Consider the following 18,046-nt stretch of genomic DNA (forward strand, 5'->3'; position numbering starts at 1 on the left):
AGCGCTGGATCATCAATCATCCTGACCGTTGCTTTCTCTGAATTCTATCCGGTGCAGTGGGGTAGGGACTGGGTGCACCACTCCAGAAATGACAGCAGCAGCAGCAGCAGGATTCCAACACCACACAAAATGTGTGCTCTGTGTGGCAGAATTAATTGTTCGGAGTTAAAGAAGATTTGGCATGGAACAAAAAACCAAGCTTCTTCGATGCCTCCTAAGCCAGATGAATAACACGACCATTCCATGACACTATGAGATCTCTTTTACCAGTGGCAAAATATAATGGTAGGTTTTTACCCTTTTAACTGGTACAAAACTGACACCTTTATTCAAGGCATCATGTTTGCAATGACCACAACACAAGTAGTCAATAAAGCAAACAAAAAGAAGCAACTCTGATAAGGATAATAAGGATAATAATATGCACTGTCCTTGAAGTTGATTGGCCCACACCCGAGACGGCTTTCTTTAGAGCCTAGTCCCCATTGGTGTAGGTGTCATCTGGCCCTACACCAATGGGGACTAGGCTCTAAAGAAAGCCGTCTCGGGTGTGGGCCAATCAACTTCAAGGACAGTGCATATTATTATCCTTATCAGAGTTGCTTCTTTTTGTTTGCTTTATTGACTACTTGTGTTGTGGTCATTGCAAACATGATGCCTTGAATAAAGGTGTCAGTTTTGTACCAGTTAAAAGGGTAAAAACCTACCATTACATTCCATGACAGCCCAGATGAGGTTGTTGCGCCAAAGCAGATGAATGATTTTACTATGGCTAAGAATACCGTTGTTAAATATATCTGTGGATTTTCAAATCTTAGCTGATGTTATCTTTTCCTGGGGTCTCTTTACCACCTCGACTGGGGCAGAGTGACGCTCATGTGGCGCGCTCCGCGATAACCCAGCATGAAGAGGGCGCGACTCGTCGTCATCATCATCTCCGACATCGTCATCGTCGTCATCATCTCGTGATGCCCACTCCACCCAGCTGTGTTTTCACAGCCGTGACCGAAAAGTCTGCGCTGGCCCGAGGTGACGGCCGGCACTGCGGGCCCCTGCGGACGGACCGCTCTCTCGGCAGACAGCAACCACGGCTCCGTCCCATCGAGCGCTCACAGAATCAGAATCTTTACTTAGACTGGAGGGGGAAATCCGATGAGCTAGCAAGCTCTTTTTCACAGATGTGCAGTCGGGGCACGGGGCAGAAGGCTCGCTCCTCAAGGCGGATCCGGGGCCCAGCCGTGCCAGGCCCTCCCCTTTGAAGCATGCTTCTGTAACTTCACGTTACATAAACAGTTTTATGAGTAACTTGTCTTAGACAACTTTTCTTTCTGAAAATGTTCGCATTAGATTTAATATTTAGTTATATTTGTCCGCCAATTTCACGTTCTTCTTTAACATGATTGTTTTTGCTCTGATTTCCATTTGATTAATTGCTGTTCTTAGTTTTTTGTTGTTGCTTTTGTCATTGTGGTGACCCAGGTTCACTCCTTCAGATGAGGCCCTACCCTGGCCCGTTGAGAGTTCTCATCTGGTCAAACAAAATCAACCTGAAACTTAACATTGTCTGCTGTCTGTGCATTGTCAGGAAAATAATTTTTATTCATTTTCAATATTTTTTTAAAATCGGAATTCTGCGTTGCCTCCAGCTGTAGAGCAGACTACAAATGTGCCACGTGGGAGAAGATTTATCACCATCAGGGGTGCTTTCCTGCCAGTGTTCTCACTGCGACAGCATTGGGGTCACCACTTGTCCAGATTTGACCCAAGCAGTCTGGGAGTTGGCATCTCTGCGTTTGGGAGGTAGGAAATTTATTTGTACCGAGATCAGGTCCGTGGTATTGTGTACGAAGTTTATTTCTGTCAACTGCACCGTTTTGATTTATCTGGGCTGACTTGAGAAATATGTTGCAGGCCAGATTCGTTGACAGCAGCGCGTATGGCACCGTCAGGATCAAGAGAATTCCTGCAGTGACATGCTCGGGGCCCTGTCCGCCACAATCATCGCCAGGCCCTCTCGGTGCCGAGCATGTCTCAAATCTTTCTCGCCACTCAGAATCCTTTCATGGGCAGTGTTTGTCTTTTTTTTCTTTCGTTCAGAGCACCATTTCACAAGTTCCTTCGTGAATTCCTCCTCCGAGTCGGACAGATTTTTCGCACACCCGGAGGATGAATGCCATCGATGGAAACGTCTCAAGGCCGGCGATGGAGCCGTGTAATGGCTGCCGGATACAGTGCGTCACTTTCACCTTGATCCGGCATTCCTTGGCCGAACTGCACAAGATACGCGTGGCGGCTGATAAAGGGGTTCATTTTCATCGTTACCCGTTTTGTTTACGCTATCGCGTCCACAATCGCTGGCTAAACTGCGGACGTCCGTAGGTTGCCGCAGTGGAGAGGATGAGCCTTGCAGCGCAGCTCGCGAGCTGTCAAGAGCACAGCGTGCGCAAAGCACGGCTCCCGCGGACATCGCGCACTGTTACTGCACGTGACCTAATTGACCATAAAAAACCTGATCACCCCCCCCACCCCCAACACCTCTTAGCCGCACATCGGGCGAAGTGATGAAATGGGCAGGCAACGTTCATCTCGCTCGCAACTCTGTGGGAGCGAGGAGTTAAGTCCGGGGTATGTTCGTTGGTTAGATCACGTAAATAAAAAACGTCGTTAGATCCGCCACCACCCGACGCAGCCAATTGGTGAAGGTTTGTCACGTAAACGAAATGCGCCGATGAGTCACTAGTTCAACACTAACCAGTTGTGTGTTGAAGAGTAAAAACCCCGCAAGCATTTACAATGAGAGTAACGAGACGTTTCTCCACCCAGCACACTACGGTCACCCGGGGTCGTCCGCCTACACCGCTGGGGATTGCCGCTGGACGGCTCCTGGGGGATCGTTTCCAAGTGGCAGTTCCAAGGTGTAGACGCGGGGGGAGGGGGGGGGGGTCGGGGGAGGGGAAGGGAGGGGGGGTCGGGGCAAATGGCGGAAATAGCCTTCCCCCCGAGATCAGGAATATTTTATTGATATTTACCAAAGCAGATACAGTGAACGTGTTTTTATTATTAATGTTAGGGCCCTATTCAAGAACCTTGACATTTGGGGACCGCCACCCCCATCTCCCCCCTGGGAAGTTTATAGATCCACGGCTAATTGCCTCCAGTTTTTGTACTCGACTCAAGAGTCCAATACACACCCCAGGCAACAGCTCCTTTAAACTCCTCCAATAGATTAACGTGCTCTTAGACACCGAGACTGGACACTGGGGCTTCAGATGAGCTTCCTAACAAGGATGTTTAAGGCAGAGGACATAGATTCAACTCAACTAGTTATTTTTATTTTACCAGGTAAGGCCCACTGAGCTGTGAAGCTCTTTTTCAGAAGCGACCTGGTCATCACACATGATAGCCCAACGAAGTGGCTTATCATCACATGGAAATGTATAGTAGCCAAATACTCTAAATGTGCGATGTTGATTCTAAATGTTGAGTGAAAAATTGGAGGACCTAAAGAAAAATCAATGCAACCACGGGGAGAGAAAGAGAGACACACAAACTCCAAATATACAGCAGGCGTCAGGGTCGGGATCGACCCCACAACCTCCTGTATACCAGGCGAGTTAGTTGACATCTCGCCATGTGTTACTGTGCAGCTAGTAGATGACTTTGCAAACTTCGGCTGGGGGGGGAGGAGGGGGAGTGGTGCTGCACAAAGGAGGTCCACGAGGTTGTATTCAATGAGCAGGGCAGAGCTTTTCATGTACAAACAAAAACACTCTGCAAGAGCAGAGAAGACGGCGTTAGTGATAAGATGCCAACGTTTGAGGGCATGGGTAATTGGCCGTGTTATATAAGAGCCAGTTGCATAAACCCGTGAGCTGCGTGTGAGTGCTTCCGTAAAGCCATGAAGGTAGAATCCTGTGGGATCGGCAATGTGGCAAGACAAAGTCTCTGCTGAGAAACCGGCGTCTCCTGTCCCAAGCCTCTCCGGGACAAAGTGCCCATTCTCATCGCTGGGCGTTTGTGTTGCATCAGCGTCCTGATTCACCCCCCAACCTCCAATTGGCACGGCTGGCTACGTACGGTGCGAAAGAAGTTCAACATACATACAGACACGGATACGTGACGCCAAGCAAAGTGGGAGACAAAATATTGCATCAGAGCCTAACGTCAACCCCTCAACTTCATCATCAAAATCATAAGCTATGCTCTATCCACTGCTGGATGAAAGCCTACCCCACGCCGTCGCATCCCTCACGTGTCCGCGATGTTACGATCGATGTCGCTGCCGCACGTGAGCCGATCATCTCATCGTTCCATTGGACGGTGGTCATCCACGCCGGGCCTGTTCCTTCTCGTGGTTGCAGGAGTTTGTATCGCGTGCGACGCGAGGGCGATTGTCTTCCCTCCGCCTTGCTCTCTTCCACGGCCCCCCGACCAAGCGGCTGGGCCACTCCGACGGCCTCCGAGACGCAGGCCGTGCGCCGTGGTGGCCCGTGCGGGGGGGGGGGGGGGCTACAGACCAGGGCCATTTCACCCTGAACCATGGTCTCTCCACTGCTGGCCACGTCGTGTGCCCGATACTAGGATATGAAAAACGAACGACCGTGAGTGGCAGTGCACGGGAACAAGTTACGATGGCACGGGCTGGGAGATGGAGGCGATAACTGAAACCACGAAGAGGCCGATGCGTTGGAAATCCACACGAATTCTAAATGTAAGTTTTGATTTTAATCAATGAATCACTGTTGCCGAGCTCATACACATTACATTGGTAATGTTACCACCCTCCTAACACACGTGGGGTGTTTTTTGGGGTTGTCCGGTTTCCTCTCACTGTGTGTAATCTCTCATTCACGGAGTTCGCAAAACATCCTAACGTAGGACCTCAGAGCTTGGACAATTGTCGGCGCCGGTTCTGGCTGCTCCTCTGAATAATTCTCTCTCTCTCTGAGAGTGAACAAAACGGCACGACTCCCCGACTCCCCGACTCCGCGACTCCCCAGCTCCATAAGTCCGTGACTTTGTGACTCCATGACTCCGCGACTCCCCAAATCTGTTACTCCCCAACTCCGTGACTCCGTGACTCCCTGACTCTGGGACTCTCCAACTCCGTGGCTCACGATCACCCTGCGGCTCCCTGCGCGAGGCGGCCAGCACGGGAAGTCGGCAGAGACGGGAGGTCTCCAGAACATGTAACCTGTGTGTGTGTTGTACCCCCTGTGTGTGTGGGCAGTGCCGTGGGGGGAGGGCCAATTTAGATTGGCCATTCCCCTCATGGCGTTTGTAACCACCAGCGGCCAAATGGGGTCTCTGGACGGGTTCGAGGTGCTGGTAACCCCTCCACCTTCAATTAATTACCACCAAACCACTATTCAAAATAATAATTAATAAGCTTGTGCCGAAGGCCCCGGGGGGACAGGCGTCTATAATGTCTCCTGGCCAAACCCCATTTTGCGGAGCCAGGAGACCGAATCCTTACCCTCGGGGCTCCTCCAGAAACAACAAAAAAACACTACGTGTGGCCACGTAGAATGTTCGAATGCTCACTGCGGAGGAGAGGCTGTCACTCTTCTGTTGGAAGCTGGACCGGTACCACCTGGATCTCTGTGGTATTTAGGAGGTCCGGTGGACCGACTCTGGCTCCTGCCACCATGAGGGGTGGACAGTCCTCTACTCGGGGAGACTGCCAAACAACAGGGAGTGGCTCTTCTTCTGAACAAAAGAATGAAGGGGACGTGGGAGCGTGGCGGCGAGTTGTGGAAAGCTGTAAACCCCAGGCTACTTTGGGCTCGCCTTCCCATCAACCAGAGGTAAGGAGTGGTGGTCATGGTAACTTATGCCCCCACCGAAGACGAATATCCGTGGAGGGATGCAGGCAAGGCCGATGAGTCAGATGCCTTCTATGACCTCCTGTCATAGGTGCTAGCTAAAGTGGCCCCTCGGGATAGTCATCTTGTTGGGCGACTTCAATGCTTGAGTTGGTCATGATGCTGGCACCTGGTCTGGAGTGATTGGAAGGCATGGGCCAGATCATCTCAATAACAACGGCAGAAGGCAGCTAGATTTTTGTGCAGCCCATGGGCTTGTAATTACCAACACGGTGTTCTGGAATCGGCGCATCCACACATCATGGATGCATGCCGGGTCCAAGCAAGAACATCTGTTGGACTACATAGTGACGGAACAGAGGATGTGGGCCCATGTCCTTGACACCAGGACCTACCAGGGAGCTGATCTGCCCACTGACCATCGACTTGTCATCTGTAAGATGCGCCTGCCATTCTTTCACTCCGGTGGTGGGTGTACACCCAGGACCCCATTCAAACCCAAAGTGGCATGGTCTCAGCTAGCTGATGAAAGTTTTAAGCGAGAATTTAATCATTGCTTGCTGCTGGGGTTGGCATCGTCACCCACTCCTCCTGATGTCGAGGTGAAATGGGTGAGGTTTAGGACTGTGGCTCATGCAGCTGCAATGGCTGCTTTGGGTACACGGTCCAGACCTCCCCAGAGACCCTGGCTGACAGAGGAGGTGTCCAGGCTGGCTGAGAAAAAGCGACAGGCCCACTCTCATCGGCTACAGCATCCCATGTCAGAGAATGAGGAGGGTTACCGCAGCCTTCGTTTGGAGGTTCGGAGAGCCGTGTAGCGCTGCAAGGATGGGTGTTGGTCGCGGGTTGCTGAGGAAATGGAGTCTGCCTCAATGGCCCGCGATCACAAATCACTCTTTAACTCCATCAAAAAAGTAACCTGCAGCGCCACACCTATTACCGTCATTAGGAGAAAAAACAGTGATCCAATCTCTTACCCCCAGGAACAGGTTTGCAAATTTTCGGAGCATTTCTGTGAGGTCCTGGGAGAGGGGAAATCCCTCAGCCTAGAAAACATCGTGGACAAAGTGGGGATGACCCTGCTGAGGCTGCGGTGCCTGAAATATTGGAAGAAGTCACCCCCATGTGAGTGGCTGGCTGAGGTGCCATCTGGTGAGGAAGTACTCAAGGCGATCCGGAGTCTGAGACCAGGAAAGGCACCGGGCAGATATGATCTCCCAAGCGAAATGCTGAGGGAGGGTGCTGTTTGTGCACAGACTCCCCTACATGACATCATAACAACAGTCTGGACCACTGGACGGGTTCCGCAGGATTGGAAGGATGCCCTGGTGGTCCCCCTCTTTAAGAAGGGGGATCGCACAAACTGTAACAACTACAGGGGCATCTCACTCCTCAGTGTGCCGGGAAAGGTCCTGGCAAGGATTATTCAACATCGTCTTGCTAGGCACGCTGAGGAAAGGCTTGCGGAGCCCCAATGCGGTTTTAGAAAAGGGTGGTCCTGCACAGATGCCATATTTTCTGTCTGCTACAGCAGAGGTGTAGGGAATTCCCACAAGACCTACATATCTGCTTTATTGACCTGGTCAAGGCCTATGATACCATCAGTAGGCCTGAGCTCGGTCGACTCTTCGTGCTTTCGGAGTCCCTGACCCTCTGCTCACGATCATTAAGGACCTTCATGATGGTGAGCGGGCCCGGGTAAAACTACGTGGCCGGGAGTCGGAGCCATTCCCTGTTCACCTTGGGGTGCAACAGGGATGTCCTCTGGCAATGGTAGGCTGATCGATGCCCGGGTGCAGTCAAGAGATGGCTCCCTATTGCTCAACCACGTTATGTATGCCGATGATCTCGTAATTGCTGCTCATTTAGAGGAGTTGGAGACACTGCTGCTGAACCGGGAGCTTGCACCTAAGAGATGCAGCCTTACCATCAGCCCCACCAAAACGAAGCACCTGCCTGGGTATTTTGTACCATCGGACACTCCACCCCAACAACTCCCAATCGGTGATGGGGCAGTTGTGGAGAGAGTGGAGAGTTTCCCATACTTGGGCAGTGTGCTCATAACCAGCTCCGGTTTAACAGCAGAGGTCTCACTCCGAATCAGCCGAGCGGCATTATCCTCTCATCGGTCGCGTAACGCTGTGTGGAAGCTACCTGGTCTGTCGCTCCTCACAAAGCTTCAGGTTTTCTCGGCCAAAGTCATTCCCTCCCTTCTCTACGCTTGCGAAACGTGGACCCCCCTAATGGAACATCTTCGCCGGTTAGAAACATTTAGGCTGGCCTGCCTACGATCCATCATCCTGGGTTTAACCAGACTGGATTGTGTGAGGAGCTCACAAATCCTTGATAGATCTGAACAAAGTCCCATCGGTGAGCTCCTCCGGCAGGCAAGGCTGCGTTGGCTGGGCCATGTATCCTGCATGCCCAGCCACCGCATGCCTAATTAGCTTTGTTCAGCCGGATATAAGGGGCTAAATGGGCGCGGCACGGGCTAGAGAAGAGATGGAGTGATGTGGTACAAAAGGACGTGGAGCTGAGTGGACTTGCCGATGACTGGTACCAGCGGTGTCAAGATCGGCCTCTGTGGAGGAGGCTCGTGAAGGACGCAGCTGGGTAGTTGGAGGCAGTCGCCCTCCAACAACAACGGAGGGCAGAGGAGCGATGCTCACAACAACGAGCGGAGCACCGGGTGACTAAAACACAGCAAGTTGGCACAGTAGGGGGCAACACACACACAGGGGGTACAACACACACACAGTGGGTACACACACACAGTGGGTACAACACACACACACAGGGGGTACAACACATACACACAGTGGGTACACACACACACACAGTGGGTACAACACACACACACAGTGGGTACAACACACACACAGTGGGTACAACACACACACACACAGTGGGTACAACACACACACACAGGGGTTACAACACACACACAAAGTGGGTACAACACACACACACACACAGTGGGTACAACACACACACACAGGGGGAACACACACACACAGAGTACAACACACACACACACAGTGGGTACACACACACACAGAGTACAACACACACACACAGTGGGTACACACACACACAGTGGGTACAACACACACACACAGGGGGTACAACACACACACACAGTGGGTACAACACACACACACACAGTGGGTACAACACACACACAGTGGGTACAACACACACACACACAGTGGGTACAACACACACACACAGGGGTTACAACACACACACAAAGTGGGTACTACACACACACACACAGTGGGTACAACACACACACAGTGGGTACAACACACACACAGGGGGTACACACACACACACAGTGGGTACAACACACACACACAGGGGGTACAACACACACACACAGTGGGTACAACACACACACACACGGGTTACAACACACACACAGTGGGTACAACACACACACACAGTGGGTACACACACACACACAGTGGGTACAACACACACACACAGGGGGTACAACACACACACAGTGGGTACAACACACACACACAGGGGTTACAACACACACACACAGTGGGTACAACACACACACACAGTGGGTACACACACACACACAGTGGGTACAACACACACACACAGGGGGTACAACACACACACAGTGGGTACAACACACACACACAGGGGTTACAACACACACACACAGTGGGTACAACACACACACACAGTGGGTACACACACACACACAGTGGGTACAACACACACACAGGGGGTACAACACACACACAGTGGGTACAACACACACACACAGGGGTTACAACACACACACACAGTGGGTACAACACACACACACACAGTGGGTACAACACACACACAGTGGGTACAACACACACACAGAGTACAATACACACACACAGTGGGTACAACACACACACATAGTGGGTACACACACACAGTGGGCACACACACACACAGTGAGTACACACACACACATAGTGGGTACACACACACAGTGGGCACACACACAGTGGGTACACACACACACAGAGGTACACAACAACAACAACCGCCATACACACACAGAGTACAACACACACACACAGTGGGTACAACACACACACACACACAGGGGGTACACACACACAGTGGGTACAATACACACACACACACAGGGGGTACACACACACAGTGAGTACACACACACATAGTGGGTACACACACACAGTGGGCACACACACACAGTGGGTACACACACACACAGGGGTACACAACAACAACAACCGCCATTCGCCACTAAGTGGCGGTGACGTCACCACGACGCTTGTGCCAGGCCAAGTGCACCTTGAGGCCACATGAAATGTCGAACGCCCGCTGGCAGGAGGTCACGGGGCAGACCCAGGTGCCACGGGTCGACTGACCGAGATGACTGGCTGATGCACCACTTGTGCCCCCTACTGTGCCAACTTGCTGTGCTTTAGCCACCCGGCGCTCCGCTTGTTGTTGTGAGCGTCGCTCCTCCGCCCTCCGTTGTTGTTGGAGGGCGACTGCCTCCAACTGCCCAGTAGCGTCCTTCACGAGCCTCCTCCACTGAGGCCGATCTTGACACCGCTGGTACCAGTCATCGGCAAGTCCACTCAGCTCCACGTCCTCCTGTACCACATCACTCCATCTCTTCTCTAGCCCGTGCCACGCCCATTTAGCCCCCTCAATCCGGCCGAATAAAAGCTGTTTAGGCATGCGGTGGCAGGGCATGCGGGCTACATGACCCAGCCAACGCAGCCTTGCCTGCCGGAGGAGCTCACCGATGGGACTTTGCCCAGATCTTTCAAGGATTTGTGAGCTCCTCACACAATCCAGCCTGGTCAAACCCAGGATGGATCGTAGGCAGGCCAGCCTAAATGTTTCCAACCGGCGGTTAGGGGTACACACACACAGGGGCACGCACACACAGGGGCACACACACACACAGGGGTACACACACACACACAGTGGGTACACACACACAGTGGGTACAACACACACACAGTGGGTACCACACACACACACAGGGGGTACACACACAAAGGGGTACACACACACAGGGGGTACCACACCGGTCCTGGGCCTACTCTAGGTCGACTCAGCCTCAAATGAGTACCTAGTACAGTACGTAAACACATCGCCACAAGGGAGACAAAGGCGGCCGAGCGTGGTGCTGGCCACCCACCCCCTCGTGTGCCGTTCGGGCCTTCATAGGTGCTTGCTAACATCACTTGCCCCGACAGTCTGATAAGGCTACAAGGGGGATCTTTGTCTCTGTCCCCCTATGTATTTTGTGCAGCATATGGGGATTTGCCTGAGCGCAGCGCTACATTGTGAAATGTGCCACGGCTCTCTGGAAATGCCGTGAAAATTGTGCTATGTCTACTTGGCGAGTTGAATAAAAAAGCAGGCCCATGACCTGAGGAGACCGTAGCAGGGGCTTGATTATTGGTCAAGAGTACGGTGACTAAAATAGCTTCCATTGGAGCGGCCCGCTTCGACTCTCCCTCTGGCTCCACGTGTCAGATCTCCGTGTGTGAGATTCGCCGGGCGTGAGACACGCCGAGCGTAAGACCTACGTCCATGAGACCTACGCGCGTGAGACAAGGCGAGCGTGAGACACACCGAGCGTGAGACACGCCGCGCGTAAGACAGGCTGCGTAAGACAGGGCTGCCTGTAAGACACGCCACGTCTAAGACGTGTGGCATGTAAGACACCTCTGCATGTAAGACCTCCACGTCGAAGACACTCTGCACTAATCCAGTAATCGTCCCGAACAACTTGCAAGGCCCTTTTCAGCAATCCCCACAAATCTGCTTACGTAACAAACAATAGCAATAATCGTGAAACGGTGTGCTCAGGGTGGCACACTTTGTGTGGGTCAGCTTATAAACATTATCCTTCACCCAGCCGTCCCTGCAGCCACGTTTCAACAGCTTTTTTTTTCTTTGATGAAGAGTGGCAGCTGACGCGGGGAGTTCATACAGCTCTCTGCAACAGGCAATTGTTTACCATACTCTTTGGTTCTTTCGGTAAAGTCACGTAGGTATAAAATAAAATAAATCACGACGTTTCGGGCACAACACAAGCGTCCGTCGTCAGGTGGGAAAGCATGATCTGCTGCTGAGGCAGACTGTTTTTATAAGTTTGAAATGGGTGGAGCCCAAGAGTCATAAAGAAGTGGCCGGGGCTAGTGATGTTAACGTGAGAAGTTAGCATGTAACTGTAAGGTAGGAGGAGAGCGGCCTCCTGGACGAGGGCACGGAAGTGGCTATGTTAATGTGAGAGATTAGCATGAAATAACAGCTGACATAGGCAGGTAGGATGGAAACATCAGTCAGTTAATATTTTACCTGGTTAATAACGTCCTTCCAATGAATGCTCAGTTTGTACCCATCCTCTCGGTTGAAGTTGTGTCTGTGTTTATATATCTGAATGGCTTCATGAACAAATCTCTGAAGGTAGCCGGTGATAAGGGAGAACCCATTGGGGTACACGTTCGTCATCTGGCCACATGGCCTGCCAGCACTGAATCAATTTCTCAACCACATCAATTCCATACACCCGTCTATAAAATTCACCATGGAAGTGGAAAAGGATGGCAAACTACCATTCCTGGATGTTTTGATCGAAAAGAGACCTAATGGCTCGTTGGGACATTCCGTCTACAGGAAAGCCACCCACACGGATGCCTATCTAAAGCCTGACTCCCACCACCATCCAGCTCAGAAGAATTCCCTTATCAAAACACTACACCATAGGGTCCGTTGCATCTCCGACCAGCACCACATAGCTAGTGAGTTGGAGCACGTACACCAAGCCCTCAGGATGAGTTGTGGTTGTGGCAGCAGTTACATTGGGGAAATGAAACGACATGTCTCGGACCGCGTCCGTGAACACAAGGCAGATCTGAAACACGGTAGGACCAATACCTCTGCCGTTGCCTATCATTGTTTTAACGCTGTGGGCTCACGCAAAATTGATTTTTCCAAGACGGAGGTGCTCTGCAAACCTACCGGCTACCTTCAGAGATTTGTTCATGAAGCCATCCATATATATAAACACAGACACAACTTCAACTGAGAGGATGGGTACAAACTGAGCAATCATTGGAAGGACGTTATTAACCAGGTAAAGTCTTAACTGACTGTGATTTTTCCAACCTACCTGCCTATGTCAGCTGTTATTTCATGCTAATCTCTCACATTAACATAGCCACTTCCGTGCCCTCGTCCAGGAGGCCGCTCTCCTCCTATCTTACAGTTACATGCTAACTTCTCACGTTAACATCACTAGCCCCGGCCACTTCTTTATGACCCTTGGGCTACACCCATTTCAAACCTTTTAAAACAATCTGCCTCAGCAGCAGATCATGCTTTCAAACCTGATGACGGACGCTTGTGTTGCGCCCGAAACGTCGTGATTTATTTTATACCTACGTGACTTTACCGAAAGAACCAAAGAGTATGGGTTCCTGCAGTCATGAAAGTCTCAAATCAAAATTTTTACCACTTTCTAAATAAGGATTCTAATGACCTAATCTAAACCACCTGACTGCAATATCCCATGACAGAAGCAGGACTACAGCATCTCTGGCACAGACAAGTAGCATTTAATAACTATAACTTCTTACTATGAAAGGGAAGAAAAAAACACGTGTGGATTCCATGACGCCTTGCAAAATGCTTTTGGGCTCGAAACTATATTTTACAAATGTAATGGCTGCATGTGACCCGCTATAACACATGGATCAGAGTCATGGAAATTAACGGGGAAAACGGAACGCGTTGCAGCGAATGGAAAGCGCTCAGAGAATTTGAAAGTGCTCAAGAGATGCACGTTGGGAATTACGCCGTGCCGGTCGGCCTGGGTTGTTGAGGGGAGAGAAACTGGGATAGGTGCATATATCACTCACCACTGACGCTAGCCTGGGAATCAAACTTAGATTAGGCTGGGAATCAAACTCAGGTCGCCGGGTTCAAAGCGGCGGGCGCGAACCGCCACCCCGCCGCCCCCCCCCGCCGCCCACGGCAGGCATTGACAGAGACCGAAATAGGACAATGCTCCCAGTAACCTTTGGATATGAAGAGGAAGACAAAGTGAGTGGGATACGATGAAAGGAAAAGGTCCGCCGTATTAAAGCGGCCATGCCACCAATGCGACGCGCCAGTTCGAGTCGGTGGATGAATGGGGCGCTGCAGGCGCCCGCGCGTGCTGTGGGGCTCCGCTCATTGGTTCCGCAGCTGCGCGAGGACGCGTGACGTCCCTCTGGCGGTGGATGATTACGCGTGGGAGGTTTTATCGCTGTGCGAGACACCGCTCTGTCGATGCTACACCGATGGAGCCATTGTATGGTTAGGAATGTATTGTGCGGGCAGTCTCCGCATTGCCTTCCATTCTTGTTGTAAGATATATATTTTTATATTCATATAGACGGGTTCACGTAAAGATTAACTGCATAGCGTGGGGGTGGGGGCTGCAGATGCTTATGAGCAGTGAGTCAAAAGGTCTGGGCAGATTGGCTATTGGGGGCCATCCATTTAGTACGTACGCATGGAGGGGAGAGGGGGGGTTAACCCAAATGCGTACGCTTACGTATGGGGGGTCTACTGACAATGTACATATGCATATGAAACGGGGGGAGGGGGTGAAGCCTCGATAATCATTTCTCTACATTGGCCTTCAAATTAGTTAAATAATTTCATTCCTTGATCGTTTCTACGTGGATTAAATATCGGACCTATAGAATTCGGGGTATGGGGGATGCGTCAAGCGTACATATGCAGGTGGGGGGGGGGGGGTAAAAAGTACACGTGCGTACAGGGAGGGGGGGCCGTACTAAATGGATGGCCCCTTGTCACTAATTCTTAGCGCCAATCCTCAGTTCCACCAGCCCACTCAGCATCCAGCTCTGCAACTGTCAGACCAACGATGCTGGAAAAAAAATGGCAAAAGTGTGCATTTCTAAATACCAAAAATAATTCACCGCGTGGTATTGCCACAGTGTGACAACGTGATCTAAGCATACACTCGACTGACGTTTCTAACAGCAGCGTTGCCTTCAGAGCAGAGAGAAAGGGCAGAGGGATGGAGCAACGCGGATTGAAATCACACTTTAACCCCTGGTGCCCTGAGAACACGCCGTCCGTTTTCAGTTGACAAATGAAAATTTTTTCCCCAAGTGACAGGTGACGATCGTTTTCATTCCTAGACACTGAGTATTGTGGTCGGCTAAAACACTAAATCCGTCTGAACGTGAAATCTGATTTAAACGAAAAGTAACGTTTGTGGACGCGACTGCAGGTCGGGCCGCACGGGAGATCCGACGGTGTCCGTGGTCACGGGTGAGAGGCCCCGAGCTAAACGAGCCGCTCATTGTGCGAGGCCGCCTCCTGCGGTCGTTTAGCATTCGACGAGATGTGAACATAGCTGTGTCTTCCTCAATCACGTGAGCATTCACAATTTGCCGTGAGTTACTCTTTGTAAAGTCTGAGGTAACTGAAAATGTCTGCCACATTAGTTAGTGCTTCCACGTAGATTAGGCACCCAAATTTGCCGAGGCATCAAATGCGCTTTTGAAAACTCTCTGGTTCTTTCGGTAAAGTCAGATCGATAGAAAAATTACAAAAGAAATCACAACGTTTCAGTCTCAACACAAGCGTCCGTCTTCAGGTGAGAAAATGATCTGCTGTTGTGGCTTCATTTAGGCAAGGGAGGGGGGGAAGTGGGGGGGAGGATTTTTGTCGAGTGGTGGCTGCAGAAAATTCACGGGGGAGAGGGGGGGAGGGTTTGTGGTGTGCAGGGACGAGTGGGGCTGGAGAAATTAGCATGTCAATGAGCTTGAATTAGTAACCGGAAACCAAGACGACACGGGTGGGTGAGTGAAAATCATAGCAGTTAAAACTTAACGTGGTTTATCACGTCCTTCCAATGATTGATTTCTCAATGTTAATCCATCTTCTCGATTAACGTTTTGTCTGTGTTTGTATATCTGGATGGCTTCATGAAAAAAATCTCTGATGGTCGCCCGAGGGTGCAGAGCACCTTGGTCTCGGAGAAAACAATGTCATGTGTGCCCACAGCGTTGAAACAATGATCCGCCACCGCCGAGGTGTTGGTTCTGCCGTGTTTAAAATCTGATTTGTGTTCGCGAACCCGGTCTGAGGCATGTCGCTTCGTTTCACCAATGTAACTGCTGCCGCAGACACAATTCAGATTATAGACACCAGGATCGTGGGAGACAGGCTTTAGATAGGAATCCGTGTGGGTGGCTTTCCTATAAACAGTGTCCCAACGAGCCATCAGGTCTCTTCTCGATCAAAACATCCAGGAATGGTAGCTTGCCATAATTTTCCACTTCCATGGTGAATTTGATAGATGTGGGTGTATGGAATTGATGTGGTTGATCCCAACCCTGACACCTGTATATTTGGAGTTTGCGTGTCTTTCTCCCCGTGGTCGCGTGGATTTTTCTCCAGGTCCTCCAGTTTTCCCCTCCACATTTAGAATCAACGTGCGTTCACAGCATTTGGCTGCAATAAATGTCCACACAACGATGATAAGCCACTTCGCTGAGCTGTCATTTGTGATTGCCAGATCGCTCAGCACATGCGATATTAGTTTAGGCCGATGCAGCCTCTTGCACGGTGCACTCAGTGACACCTGCACCCTGCGCTCCTCCTTCGAATAAGGGATTCTTTAACGCGCGTGCATACGCTAATCGAATTGGCGCTAATTAAAGCCGACCAAAATATCCCACCATATTGCAGCGCACGGGTGTCTGACACATTGTTTTAACGTGTTCTGAAGAGATGCCTTATTGCACCGGCGCAATTCTTTCCCACCGAGGTCAGAGCCGTGTCGCCCACTCGAGGCGCCTCGTGCCGTTACATGAGGGGACGCTGTGCCGTGGAAGCGCCGCAGCGTTCCTCCAGCCACGCCGGGAGAGATTGCGCGCGTGATGAGTCACGCGTACGGAACAAGACTCCGGCAGAGGGCAATTAACACAATGCAAATACAATATCATTCATACCATTTAATAGTTGTTCAACGTTTTCTTTCTTTATGAAATACAACTCCCCCAATATGGCTTAAATTAAGTCGCCTGATTTAGATTTTTGTTGATAACGAACGCTCCGCCCGCCCCTTACCCCCTTTAATTTCTTCTTTTAATTCTCATGCAATAACACCAATTAGCGCACGCAAACACCTGAGCTTTATTTGGCCTGGTTCATTAAGGAAACAGTGACTGTGGCAAAGCGTTTGCGTCATTGTAATGAGGTTTATTTTTAATACACTTGCAAGCGTTTACTTCCCGCGCCGATAGCGTGCGGACCGGCGAGCACCGAAGGGCGACTTCCGCTCGTGAGTGCAGCTTACGGCAGGGGTGGCACGGACGGCGCAATGCCTAGTCGTCTTTGTCTCTCCTCTTAGAGCGATGCAATCGGTTTGACATCCTCAGCAGAATTCCTCTGAACAACAGCCCAGTTACGTGACCCAGCAAGGCGTCTTGGTTAAGGTGCCTATTATTATAATTATTACTGCACAGCAAGTCAACCTCAGTAATACCCTCGTCTGGTTCAGATACACACACTGCCAATTGCATGTACATTTGAATGGCCCTAATTTCAATTCCATTGCCGGATGATGGCCTCCCCAAGGCGTGCGGGTCATTGAAGGCTATTTTACTAAACCTTGCCACGATGGTCAGTGTGTGATGGTGAAGATAGGGAACATAGACGTTGGAGCATAGTGCAATACAACAATACATTTTACTTCTTCTTTCGTATGGCATTTTGGCTATTACAACAGATTACAAATTGATGTTGACATTTGATATCCATTCGACTGCTTCCGGAGTAGGTGCGTGGATTTTTAACGGATTGCCGTTGAAGGTTCCGATTGGGTGATCGTTCACGATGTGTCTTACATGGCCCGAGATGTCGCATCACCACCAGAGTCACAAGGTACCCATGCAGCCAATAACACCCGTTGTGCATGCTGGTCACCCATCCAAACACTGGCGCCACTTTGGGCACCAACTTTTAGCCACTTCGGCCACGGCAACGTTGCGATGTGCAGCGCCCTGACCAGCGTGCCAGCGCTCGGCACAGCTGTACTCACACGGCAAAATCACACGTGAGTGTGCCCGTGCAAGGCGTGTCCACGGCGACTCCCTGGGATTAAGTCTGGTGCAATATCTGGGAAGGGGTACAGTTGTAGA

At 50.9% G+C, this 18,046-nt stretch overlaps 1 protein-coding gene across 5 annotated transcripts in view; it reads right to left on the minus strand.

The window, feature by feature from the left end:
- The window catches only part of LOC144943609 (plasma membrane calcium-transporting ATPase 2-like), a 232,812-nt gene that overhangs the window by 128,301 nt on the left and 86,465 nt on the right, over positions 1–18,046 (minus strand). The gene's annotated exons all lie outside the window — the stretch shown is intronic.

The sequence above is a fragment of the Lampetra fluviatilis genome, chromosome 32 (genome assembly GCF_964198595.1).
Source record: "Lampetra fluviatilis chromosome 32, kcLamFluv1.1, whole genome shotgun sequence".
In the NCBI taxonomy this organism is placed as follows: domain Eukaryota; kingdom Metazoa; phylum Chordata; class Hyperoartia; order Petromyzontiformes; family Petromyzontidae; genus Lampetra; species Lampetra fluviatilis.